This window comes from Gossypium hirsutum, chromosome A02, assembly GCF_007990345.1.
Source record: "Gossypium hirsutum isolate 1008001.06 chromosome A02, Gossypium_hirsutum_v2.1, whole genome shotgun sequence".
Lineage (NCBI taxonomy): Eukaryota > Viridiplantae > Streptophyta > Magnoliopsida > Malvales > Malvaceae > Gossypium > Gossypium hirsutum.
The window spans coordinates 75,734,117-75,747,563 of record NC_053425.1 but is presented as its reverse complement, the minus strand read 5'-3'; the positions used below and the strand labels follow the sequence as shown (position 1 = coordinate 75,747,563).

The following is a 13,447-nucleotide window of genomic DNA, read 5'->3' as shown; positions in this document are numbered from 1 at the left end:
GAATTTATTTAGGTTTGAAGCAAAATTGTACCAAATAGAAAATAATATGAGGGAAGGGATTCAACATCAGATAATCAAGGACAGCTCCACCACTACTTAATCACTAGACTTGATACTTATTTACTAACAAATGTGCCAAGGTCATCCTAAGAAATATCAGCGTGACCACTCCCGATTCATTAATCCAATTTCTACTAACCTAGTTTTTAGAATGTGACAAGGTATGTGGATGCTAAGAATTATTTTGTAGGAAGTATGTGATATGTACCAAAATAGAAGTAATGTCATGACGACAAGTCCCCAACATCATGACTTAAATTGATAGTGAGTGGCATCACGATGTAACACCCCAAACTCAGCCTAGACGTTATGGCTGAATCTGGCATGTCACATTGAAGTGTTTTTTGAATACCTTATTTTCATTGAAAACCCTTCTTTAAAAATAAAAACCTTGAGTAAAGTCCCAGCTTGTTTTTGTTTCTTTCAAAGCGAGGTGTATTTACAAAAAAAAAACTTATTCCTTCTTGTATGGTAATAATTACTTTTTAAAATCTCTATTCAGTTGCGGAAGCTTTATTTAAAACAGATGATCTATGAAAACTTGTCATTTAAAAAAAATGAGTTGCGGAAACGTAGTATTTAAAAAATAGTTATGGTTTAGGAAAACCATGTTCTACTTCTAAAAAATATAAAGCATAAAAATAATAATCCCAATTTGAAATAATAACCAGAGAGAAGGCCTTATTACACCCCAAATCAAAAACAATAGTTTAAAATCAAAATATTAAAATTACATAAAATACTAAGTCTAAATTTTTTGCTAGTTGGCCACCTCCGAGTCCCTCTATCCGTCGAACCGCCTATTGAGGATCACTTGAAAATTTTAAAAGGAGGGGGTGAGTTTCGAAAACTCAGTGTGTACAACCGTCAATGAGTATAAAGAAATCATTAGTCATTTTGGGCCTAAGCCCAATTCAATAACGGTGGTCTTTGGGCCTTAGCCCATATTAGCTTTAGTTGGGCCGAAGCCCACATCGCATTAATATCACAATAATATCATATATGCAATGTTGTGTAACCCATCCCAATATTCCAACCGCTACACACCAACTCCGTCTCTCGATACACATCATGTGGGGATATGAATATTGACCCACCCATCCGATACACATCAATGGTAGCCCGGTTGCGGTACTACTGATCGCGATTTTCGTTTGATAGGTTTTAAATATTTATAAAGAATCATTCTTGAAACTAACTATTATCACTATGTAGGCAAGTGTACCTATCGAACAGTAGTATAATTTTAGCAAGACCAGATTGTCGAACCCACAGGAACTAAAAGTACTAGTAATGACTGTCTTTTTATTATCTAGCCTAAAAGTAAGGGGGTTTTGTTTTAACTAACTAAGTATCTAAACTAAGAATTCACATATAGTAGAATTGGGGGATTACTTTTGGAAAACGATTGAATTAAGACAATACCTAAGGAAAAATCCACCTAGACTTTACTTGTTATTCTGGCTCCGAATCGGACGATTTATTCATTTAACTTGTCCCGTAGAGATCCCTAAGTTATGTTATTATCCCTATTCAGGACTAATAACGTCTAATCCCTAGATTGAATAATTGAGACTTTTCCCTAATTAACACCCTAGGGTTGCATTAACTCGATCTATGGATCCCCTTATTAGGTTTCACCCTAATCCGGAAAAATCTTGTCACCCTATGTCTAGGCGCGCAATCAACTCCGCTTAATTATGACAAATGTACTCTTAGACAGGGTCTATTCCTCCTTTGAATAAGAGATTATCTTGAATCAGTATCCTGGGATATCAAAACAAGAATTAAGAACACATAATTAAGAAGAAGTTAAATATTTATCATACAATTCAGAAAATAATAACAAGATTCGTCTTAGGTTTCATTCCCCTTAGGTATTTAGGGGATTTAGTTCATAACTAAAAAGAAAAACATATCAAAAGAATAACGAATACAAAACATAAAGAAAACCCAAAACTCCTGAAGGGAAATGGAGGGGAGATCTTCAGTCTTGATAGTGACTCCAGCTTCTGAGATGGATCAATCGGCTTCCCTTGAGCAGTTCCCTGCCTCCTTCTCTCTGTGCCCTCTCCTCTTCCTCTAAGGTGTATTTATAGGCTTTGGAATGCCTAGGAACCCTCAAAATTAGCCTTTTTTGAATTGGACTGAACTTGGGCTCAGTAGGGACACTCCCGTGTGAGTCATGCTTTGATTCTGGCAGATTGACACGGCCGTGTGGTATGCCCGTGTAAAGAAGTCCAGGCCGTGTTTATTTCGTACTTTGGCCCATTTTCTCCGTTTTTGGCCCGGTTCTCGTTTCTTTTGCTCTCCTATGCTCACCTAAGTATAAAACATGAAATTAAGGCATTAGGAGCATTGAATTCACCAATTCTAAGGAAAAATCATCCATAAAATATGTTAAGCATGGGGTAAAAATATGTATAAATTACGGTTTATCAAATACCCCCACACTTAAGCATTTTCTTGTCTGCAAGCAAAATTCTCAACTCATATTCAAAATAAATTCTTCTCAACTTATAATCTCTATCTATAATATCTCAAAATAATCGGCAGGTAATCATACATTAAGAATTCAACTAAAAGAACATTAAAGCTTCAAACATTCCAAGTTGAGTATTTTATCCTGAAAACATAGGTGTCTCCCATCATCTAAGTAATTACCTTTGATTCAGAATATTACAGAGTTTCACATCCTCACTAAAGATCCACTCAAATCACTCGAGGTGTTTAAGGACAATAAATGAAGCACTCAATAGTCAATAATGAAAAATGATTACCATAGGCTTGCATGAAAATCAAATCCCCACCAGTATAAATTGGGATGATACATCAATCAAAAGGTCTTTAGAGGGTTGTAACGAGGCTTGGTTAGGGGGTGTGGTCACAAGCTGAAAGAAAAGGTTAGAATAGAGACTAAATTGAAAAATCACTTAACTAGAAAAGGATTTAATCACCACTTGCATACAATAGAGCTTTTCTTAGAATATGGAATTTAACTTCTTTAGCTCAGAAGATTACTACTACTAATATGTATACATTTTTTTTATAACAAGTTAAATTACAAAATAGAATAAAACATAGCTAAGCAACTATTTCAATTCAAATATCGACAAAAATAGGGATCAAATTAATTTAGGGGATTTCAACAATAATGGGTTAAGGGTTAATATGAAGAGTAATACAAGAAATGGCTTGTTAGCTCAACAGGGTTTACTAAGGGTTAATCGTGGAGGTAGGCTTTCCATGGCATAAGTGGGTTAATCCTAAGTGTCTTTCTCATTTTGACATATCAAATCAAATAGTGTGGTCTTGACATGTATAATCAAGCAAGTTCTAGAATAAAAGTTCAATACTAACGCACTCAAAGCAATAATAAAAGTGAGCATGAAAGAATTAATAGATGCTCAAAAGTATCAAAAATCTCACAAGAATTATGGCTTTTTGATGTTTAAAACTTGTGAATCCCAACTCAAAGTAATACCTAAACTTTGGGGAAACAACCTAAATTCTTAAATTCTTAAAAATCAACTTATCATGCTTGATTCTCTAATGTCTTAAAGTTTAAACAATCAATGCATAAATGCCTATGTTTTAATTCAAGATATATCAATCAAAATCATAAATCAATCGAAATTTATCCTAAATATGATAAGAGAGCTTTTCAAGAGAACAAGGCAATCATTCAGGGATTTTTCTTGATAATGAAATGAATAACCCCCCACACTTAAGATGTACATTGCCCTCAATGTACAAAGATAGATATAAGAAATATAAAAATAAGATAGGGAGAGAAGTGAAACTTCCTGAGTTGAAAATGGAAGAAATTCCTGATTAGCGAGGGCAAGTTGCTGGAAAACAACTGGAGGACAAACATGATTTGAAGGACAAAAGGAGAATTGGGGAAATAATTTGATAGTAATCATAAAGATAGGCCATTTAAAAAAAATATTCAAAAATTAATAAAAGAAAAATAAAATAAAATCGATAATATTTTTTTTTTCAAGTGGCACGGCCAGTTCACACGCCCGTGTGGATCGTGTCCCGCCCGTGTGTCTAGGCCGTGTGGCTACACGATCATGTGTGATGTGGTTCATTTCTCCCACAGTCGTGTAGTTCTGCGCACGCCTGTGTTATTTTGATAGTGTTGTCCAAAGGGTTATAGACACGGGCGTGTCGCACGTGTAATGCCCCGTACCCAAGACCATCGCCGAAGTCGAACACGAGGTGTTAACAGACTTAATTCATTACTTAAACAGTTCAAACAATTTATTTTTAAAATTTCCAGTCAAGCTAGCAATCTGTGTCACAGTGCTTAAAAATTCATATCAAGAGTTCCGAAACTCGAAATCCAATTCCGTAAATTTTCACTGAAAAAAAAACTCATATATCTATTTACTAATTTTTTTCTAGAATTTTTGGTCAAGCCAATTAGTACAGTTTATTAGTTAAATTCTCCCCTATTTCAGGGTTCGACTGCTCTGACCTCTGTATATTACGAATCAGATATCTCTCTGTACAGAATTTCAATGACTATGACGTTTGTTTCTCTTAAAACTAGACTCAGTAAGGAATCTGTACATATAAATCATGACTTATAATTGTTTTTATACAATGTATGATGAATTTTTAAAGTCAGAATAGGGGATCCAGAAATCACTCTGGCCCTGTTTCACAAAAATTCAAATATCTCATAAAATATAATTTATATACCTATTTTGTTCAATCCATATGAAAATAGACTAATTAAGCTTAAATTTCATAACTTACTCATCATTTAATTCCATTGCTACTATTTTTAGTGATTTTTCAAATTTACATCACTGCTGCTGTCAGATTCTGTTTTATGGCAAATTTCACTTTACTAAGGATTTTCATGGACTAAATAGCATTTTAAATATACATAACATCAAATATGACTTAGATTGGTCATTCCAATGGCTAATCATTTACAAACCCTTTTCTTACCAAACCATAGCCATATCATAAGATCAATTACACAAAGTGAGTGTTTTGCCATACATGCCACATTCAAAATACACAAGCCATTTTACCAATTTAAGCCTTCGGATAGTGTGAACGAGTCTTCGACCTATCCCGATTCTCAAGCCGGCTTATCAAAACTACAATGAAAGAAAAGGAGGGAGTAAGCACAAATGCTTAGTAAGTTCACATGCAAATAGCAAGTAACATAATCACACAATCTCACATAAAACATCATTTGCATAAACAACACCAAGACATTCATGTTTCATTTACATTTAATATCTTTCTACGATTTCATCATACCAAGTTTTCAACCTGAGGGTTTAAGCACATACCTGTCAAATTTTCTCATTTACCACACTTACCAATATGTCACCTTCGTTTTAGGCCTTCTTCTTATTCACTTAAGATTCACCCGTTGAACACATCGGAATATAATTCGAATATGCAGATCTCATGAACATAAGAGCCATACCCGCAGCTAGACAAACTCAATAGCCTGCGGAACTTATGTAGCCAAGCTACCATGTAACCCTCCCATAAGTGAACTCGGACTCAACTCAATGAGCTCGAGCGTTCGCATCCATAAGTGAACTCGGACTCAACTTAACGGGCTCGGATGCCTAGTTACATCTCACGAACTCGGACTCAACTCAACGAGTTCGGAACTCAACCATCCTAGTGACATGTCACTTGTATTCTAATCTATTCCCAAGGTTCAAACGGGCGTTTTCCTCGATCACACATCTTTGCCGTCTTCCACGGAATATCGAAATCGATACTTCGGTGATAGTTCATACTCATCAAGTAATTCACATAATTACATATTATTCAAGAATAACCACAAAGCATAATATTTCATGATAATAATCAGCATCATATCATATAAACAACATTAAATTGCTTAAAATGATAATTATGTTACTACATTTACACATGAACTTACCTCGGTACAAAATTATTAGCAATCGAGCCTATTCTTCGTAAACTTTGTTTTTCCCTCGATCGCGACTTGAATCTCGTTTCTCTTGATTTATAATTCCAAATTAGTCTTATATAATACATACATTCATCAAAACAGCATTTAATACGAACTTTGGAAAAATTAAATTTTTGCCCCTAAACTTTTGCATAATTACACTTTTGCCCCTAGGCTCGGGAATTAAACTTCATCCCTTATTCTTATGTTTTATGACATGCTGATCATTTTTCCCTTCTATGGATACATCAAATTCACACTCTAACATGTAGTTATGACTATTAGGTATTTTTACTGATTAAGCCATTTTACTCGTTTTCGCTTAAAATCGAGTAGTACAAGTTGTCTAACATAATTTAAAACCTCATATTCTATCATAAAACACCAAAATACACAAATTTCACCTATGGTTATTTTTCCAAATATGAACCCTAGGTTGAATTATTGCTAGCATAAGCTTAATCAAGCTACCAGGATTCTAAAAACGTAAAGAACATTAAAAACGGGGCTTGGAATCACTTACTATGGAGCTTGGAAACTTGAAGCAAACCCTAACTATGGAGAACCCTTGAAATTTCGGCCTAATGAAGAAGATGGACAAAAATTGGCTTTTAATTTTGTTTTTAATTCATTTTAATAACTAAATGACTAAAATGCCCTTACTACTAAACTTTCCAAAATTCCATCCATGTCCAATTTTTTTCCATAGACTTAGAAATTGGTAAAATTTCTATTTAAGACCTCCTCATTAATATTCCAAAATAATTTCATACTAAAAACTCCTAGAATGCAAGTTTTACAAATTATTCGATTTAGTCCCTAATTTCAATTTAAGCACTTTAGGCATAGGATTTCATCACGAAAATTTCACACAATCATGCAATCATATCATAAACATCAAAATAATTATAAAATAATTATTTCTATCTCGAATTTGTGGTCACGAATCCACTATTCCGATTAGGCCCTAATTCAGGATATTACAGCACGTCTGTGTGCATTTGGTAGCCAAGTCACACGTTCGTCTCTGCTTTTCGCATCCCGTGTTAGGAAAGATAAATTTTACCCTATTTTCACACGACCATCTTGCACAGCCATGTTTCCATCTGTGGTGGTCACACGGCCTTGAGCACGTCCGTATGATCGCCCGTGTAGAGTTGGGAACCTGTGCTTCAAAGACTCTGTTAGTGACCTAGATGTTTAAAAATTGAAATTTAAATAATTTAAAACCATTAGTACTCAGGTTTCCTCCCGAAAAGTGCTTGTTTATAGTCTAAGCTCGACTGTTACCTTGTTGGTTTATTCAGGGCGATTTGTGGAGTCGTAGCTCCTCTCCATCGTCTTTGAAATTCTCACCATTATAAAGTTTGAGATGATGTCCATTTACTTTGAAAGTATCGTGTGATGGGTGACTTACCTCTATTGTGCCATATGGAAGAATAGATTGAATTATGAAAAGTCCTGACCATCATGATTTAAGTTTCCGAAGAAACTATTTGAGTCTTGAGTTGTATAGGAGGACAAGATCTCCAACTTCAAATTGTTTTTGTTGCTTTAAATGAGTATCATGGTGTTGTTTTGTTGCTTTCTTGTATAGGCGTGAGTTTTCGTATGTATTGGCTCGCCACTCATCAAGTTAGTTCAGCTGCATCAACTTGTTTTATCCTGCAAGTTCGAGATCAAGGTTTAGAAATTTAATAGCCCAAAAAGCTTTATACTCTAGTTTGAATGGTAGATGACAACTTTTTCCATAAACAAGTCTGTAAGGTGATGTCCCTATGGGGGTCTTAAAAGCAGTTCTGTAAGCCCATAAGGCATCATCTACTTTCATTGCCTAATCTTTTCTGTTTGACTCCACTGTTTTTTCAAGGATCTATTTGATTTCTCGGTTTGCCACTTCAACTTGTCCATTAGTTTGAGGATGGTATGAGGTGGTTGTTCTATGATGAACTCCGTATTTCTTAAGAGTTTTTTCAAATTGGGTATTACAAAAATGAGTTCCCCTGTCACTGATAATTGCTCTAAGTGTTTCGAATCTTGAGAAGAGTTTCTTAAGGAAATGTACTACCACTCTAGCATCATTAGTAGGTAGAGCTTGGGCTTCCACCCATTTGGACATATAATCAACTGCTACTAAGATGTATTTATTCCCAAATGAACTAGGAATGGGCCTTTGAAATTGATACCCCAAACGTCAAATATTTCACATGAAAGCATATAGTTTTGAGGCATTTCATCATGTTTAGATATGTTACCTGTCCGTTGGCATTTGTCACATAAAGTAACGTAGCTGTTAGCGTCGTTGAATAATGAGGGCCAGTAGAAACCTGATTCAAGTATTTTATGTGCGGTCTTAGTTCCACTATAGTGTCTCCAGTTGGCCCTGAGTGGCAATGTTCTAGTATTTTTCATGTTTCAGATCTTGTAACGCATCTTCTAATGACTTGATCTGCACATCTACGAAAAAGAAAGGGGTAGTCCCAAAAGTAGTTTTTCACATCATTAAAGAATTGCTTCTTTTGCCTGTGTGTTAACCCTTTTGGGATAATGTTAGCGGCTAAAAAATTCTCGATGTCTGCAAACCAAGGTACCTCGAAGTCAGATATAGCAAAAAATTGTTCTTCAAGAAACGAATCATTTATTTCAACTTCATCTAGTTCCTTGGTATTGGAATTCTCAAGCCTGGACAGATGATCAGCCGCGAGATTTTCAGCTCCTTTCTTATCCTGAATTTCCAAGTCAAATTCCTACAATAGGAGAATCCATCGAATGAATCGAGGTTTTGCATCACTTTTAGTTAAAAGGTAGTGAAGGGCGGAATGGTCAGCGTAAACAACGAATTTAGACAATATGAGATATGGTCAAAATTTATTGAATGCAAAAACCACAGCTAGCAATTCTTTTTCCGTAGTAGTATAATTCTCTTGTGCAACTGTCAAGTTTTGCTAGCATAATAGATAGGTTGAAAATGCTTGTCTCTTCGCTGTCCTAATGCTGCACCTACTGCAAAGTCACTCGCATCACACATTAATTCAAATGGTAAGTTCCAATCAGGTGCAATTATAATTGGATCATTAATTAATTTATCCTTTAAAGTATTAAATGCTTCTATGCACTTTTGATTGAAATTAAAAGGTATATCTTTTTCTAGCAATTTAGTCAAAGGCTTAGCTACTTTAGAAAAATCCTTAATAAATCTTTTATAAAAACCAACATGTCCTAAAAAGCTTCTAATAACCTTAACCGAACTAGGAGGGGGTAAATTTTCGATTGTTTCTATTTTAGATTTGTCCACCTCAATCCATTTACTAGAAATTTTATGCCCTAATACAAACCTTCTTGAACCATGAAGTGACATTTCTCCCAGTTAAGCACAAGGTTCGTTTCCTCACATCTTATTAAAACTCGTTTTAAATTTTTAAGGCAAAGATGGAAAGAGTTATCGAATACTGAGAAATCATCCATAAATACTTCTATGATATCTTTCACGAGTTCATCAAAGATGGCCATCATACAACGTTGAAAAGTGGCAGGAGCATTACATAATCCAAAAGTCATTCTACGATAAGCAAACGCACCATATGGGCATGTGAATGTCGTCTTTTCTTGATCTTCAACAGCTATTGGGATTTAGAAGTAACCAGAGAGTTCGTCTAGAAAGCAGTAGTACATGTGCCCGGATAATCTTTCCAACATTTACTCAATGAATGGCAAGGGGAAGTGATCTTTTCTTGTGGCATCATTCAGTTTTCTGTAGTCAATGCAAACTCTTCATCTTGTGACTATCCTTGTTGGGATTAATTCATTCTTCTCGTTGGTCACTACCGTCATGCCTCCTTTCTTAAGGACAACCTGCACTGGACTTACCTAAGAACTATCAGAAATAGGATAAATAATTCCAGCATCTAGAAGTTTAATTACCTCGGCTTTAACAACTTCCTTCATGTTGGGGTTCAGTCGTCTGTAAGCTTGCACACACGGTTTGTATTCATCTTCCATCAAAATTTTGTGGGTGCGGAAAAAAGGGTTAATTCCTTTAATGTCAAAAATTTTCCACACTGTGGCCTTTTTATGTTCTTTTAATACTTGGATTAATTCCTCTTTTTCCTTGGGTTGCAAGTCAGAAGCAATAATAACTGGTAATGTAGAATTATTTCCAAGGAATGCGTATTCCAAGTGGTTTGGTAATTGTTTAAGCTCCAGTTTGGGAGGCTCTTCAATAGAGGGTTTTTGCTTAAGTTCATCGTTTATCTTAATGCCCTCATATTCTACTTGTATTGAAGAATGCTCATTAGGTTCATCATCTGTCTCCTCTTCTTGAGCTAAATATAGTTCCGTCGTGTCCTTTTGTACAATTTCCTGAAAAGAGTCTTGAGTAATGTGATCAATAGAGTCAATAAAATAACATGAGTCATCCTGTTCCCTAGAAAACCTCATAGCATCATAAATTTTAAAGTTAATCTCCTCCTCACCCACTCTAAGTACCAATTTACCGTCTCCCACATCGATTATAGCCCTAGCAGTGGCTAAAAATGGGCACCCTAAAATTAAGGGCACTTCCACATCTCCATCCATGTCAAGCACAACAAAGTCAACAGGAAATATCAATTTATCTACTTTCACAAGTACATCTTCTATAATACCCCTAGGATATTTAACAGATCTATCAGCTAATTGAATACTCATCCTAGTAGGTTTAAGTTCCCCAAGACCAAGTTGTTTAAACATTTTATATGGCATCAAATTAATGCTATCGCCTAAATCAGCTAGTGCTTTCTCAACATTCAGACTACCAATTAAGCAAGGGATAGTGAAACTTCCTGCATCTTTCAGTTTGGTTGGCAGCTTGTTTTGGAGTATGGCTGAGCACTCCTGTTGAGTTCTACTGTAGATAAGTCCTCGAACTTCTTTTCATTTGTTAGAAGCTCCTTCAAAAATTTTACATATGTTGGCATTTGCGAGATGGCTTCAACAAAAGGTAAGTTGATATGTAATTGCTTAAAAAGTTCAAGAAACTTACCAAATTGTGCACTAATACGGTCTTTCTTTCAATTTTGCTGGGTATGGAACTAGTGGTTTATATTCCTTCGGCACTCGATTGTCACTATTCTCGGGTTTTTCTTCCCCCCTTTCGCTTATCATGGCTTCTTGTGTTAGCTTCTTTTTAGATTCTGCTAACACTTTCCCACTCCTTAGTGTAACTGCTTTTACATGCTCTTTTAATTTGGTGTTACTAGGTAAACTTCCTAGTGGTCTTTCTGAAATTAGTTTGGGCAACTAACCTATCTAAGTTTCGAGCCCTTGGATCGATGCTTGTTGATTCTTAAGTGCTATCTCGGTATTCTAGAAACGAGTTTCTGACATAGATCTAAACTTTGAAAGCATCTCGTCAAGGTTCGGCTTCTTTTCCTGTTGGTAGGGTGGTTGTTGGTAGACTGGAGGTGGTCTCTGATTTTCTTGGCCTCCCCATGAGAAATTTGGGTGGTTCCTCCAACCTGCATTGTAAGTGTTACTATATGGATTGTTTTGAGATCGAGAATTATTACCCATGTAATTTAACTACTCATTATCCATGTTGTGGCCATAAGGTTGGTATTGCGAATTGCTTGATCCACCTCCACTTGCTTCGCATTGCATTATTGGGTGAACTTGTGAAGAACTAAGAAAACCATCAATTTTCTTATTCAAGAGTTCTACCTGATTAGAGAGCATGGTAAACGAATCGACGTTATAAACACAAGTTGTTTTCATTGGCTTCCTCCTCGTGACTTGCCACTGATAGTTATTCAGTGACATCTTCTCTATAAACTCATAAGCATCTTCAGGTGTTTTATTATTGATGGTTCCGCCTGCAGCTGCATCAAGCATTTGTCGAGTCAAAGGATTCAGGCCATTATGGAATGTTTGAACCTGAAGCCAAAGCGGTAACCCATGGTGAGGGCACCTTCTCAATAAGTCCTTGTATCTCTCCCATACATCGTATAGGGTTTCTAAGTCCATCTGCACAAACGAAGAGATATCATTACGTAATTTAGTCGTTTTAGCCGGTGAAAAATATTTTAGTAAAAAATTTTCGATCATTTGTTCCCAAGTAGTAATTAACCATCGTGGTAACAAGTCAACCACTGTTTAGCTTTGTTCCTCAATGAAAAGGGGAATAACCAAAGACGAATGGCATTACCAGAAACACCATTAATTTTAAATGTATCGCATAGTTCCAAAAAGTTTGCTAAGTGAGCATTGGGATCCTCATCCTGTAAACCATCAAACTGAACAAATTGTTGTATCATTTGAATAGTGTTAGGTTTTAGTTCAAAAGTATTTGCAGCTACAGCAGGTCTAACTATGCTCGATTCAATTCCTGTTAAAGAAGGTTTAGCATAATCATACATAGTGTGTGGAGTAGGATTTTGGTTAACCGCAATTGCAGGAGGTAGCTGATTATTTTGGTTTTTAGCCATCTCTTCGTCTGGGGGTTGAGTATTGTCCTCTTGCTCGTTCTCTGTGTATCTTAAGCTTCGCCTTATTTCTCTTCGGTTTCTACGAACTGTGCGATCGATTTCTTCATCAAAGAGTAGTGGTCCTGACGGGTTTCTTCTAGTCATAAACTATAAAAACCTGCCAAGAGAAAGAAAACGTAAATTAATAAATAATGAAAAAAATAAATTAAATTATATTGCAAAAAATAAATGGCTAAAGTAATAAAAATTAAGCGTTCCTAATACCTTAGTTCCCCGGAAACGGCGCCAAAAACTTTATTGCGATTTTCGTGTGACAAGTTTTAAATATTTATAAAGAATCATTCTTGAAACTAACTATTATGACGATGTAGGCAAGTGTACCTATCGAACAGTAGTATAGTTTTAGCAAGACCGAATTGCTGAACCCACAGGAACTAAAAGTACTAGTAATGACTGTCTTTTTATTATCTAGCCTAAAAGTAGGGGGTTTTATTTTAACTAACTAAGCATCTAAACTAAGAATTCACAGATATTAGAATTGGAATATTACTTTTGGAAAACGATTGAATTAAGACAATAATTAAGAAAAAATCTACCTAGACTTTACTTATTATTCTAGCTCCGAATCGGACGATTTATTCATTTAACTTGTCCCGTAGAGATCCCTAAGTTATGTTATTATCCCTATTCAGGACTAATAACGTCTAATCCCTAGATTGAATAATTGAGACTTTTCTCTAATTAACACCCTGGGGTTGCATTAACTCGATCTATGGATCCCCTTATTAGGTTTCACCCTAATCTGGCAAAATCTTGTCACCCTATGTCTAGGCACGCAATCAACTCCGCTTAATTATGACAAATGTACTCTTAGACAGGGTCTATTCCTCCTTTGAATAAGAGATTATCTTGAATCAGTATCCTGGGATATCAAAACAAGAATTAAGAACACATAATTAAG

General features: G+C 35.5%; 1 non-coding gene across 1 annotated transcript; it reads left to right on the top strand.

The window, feature by feature from the left end:
* The first annotated feature begins 11,951 nt into the window (after positions 1 to 11,951).
* On the top strand, positions 11,952 to 12,058 carry LOC121217397 (small nucleolar RNA R71). Its single transcript, XR_005913503.1, has one exon. It is a non-coding gene; the product is annotated as a small nucleolar RNA R71 (small nucleolar RNA).
* The last annotated feature ends 1,389 nt before the right edge of the window (positions 12,059 to 13,447 follow it).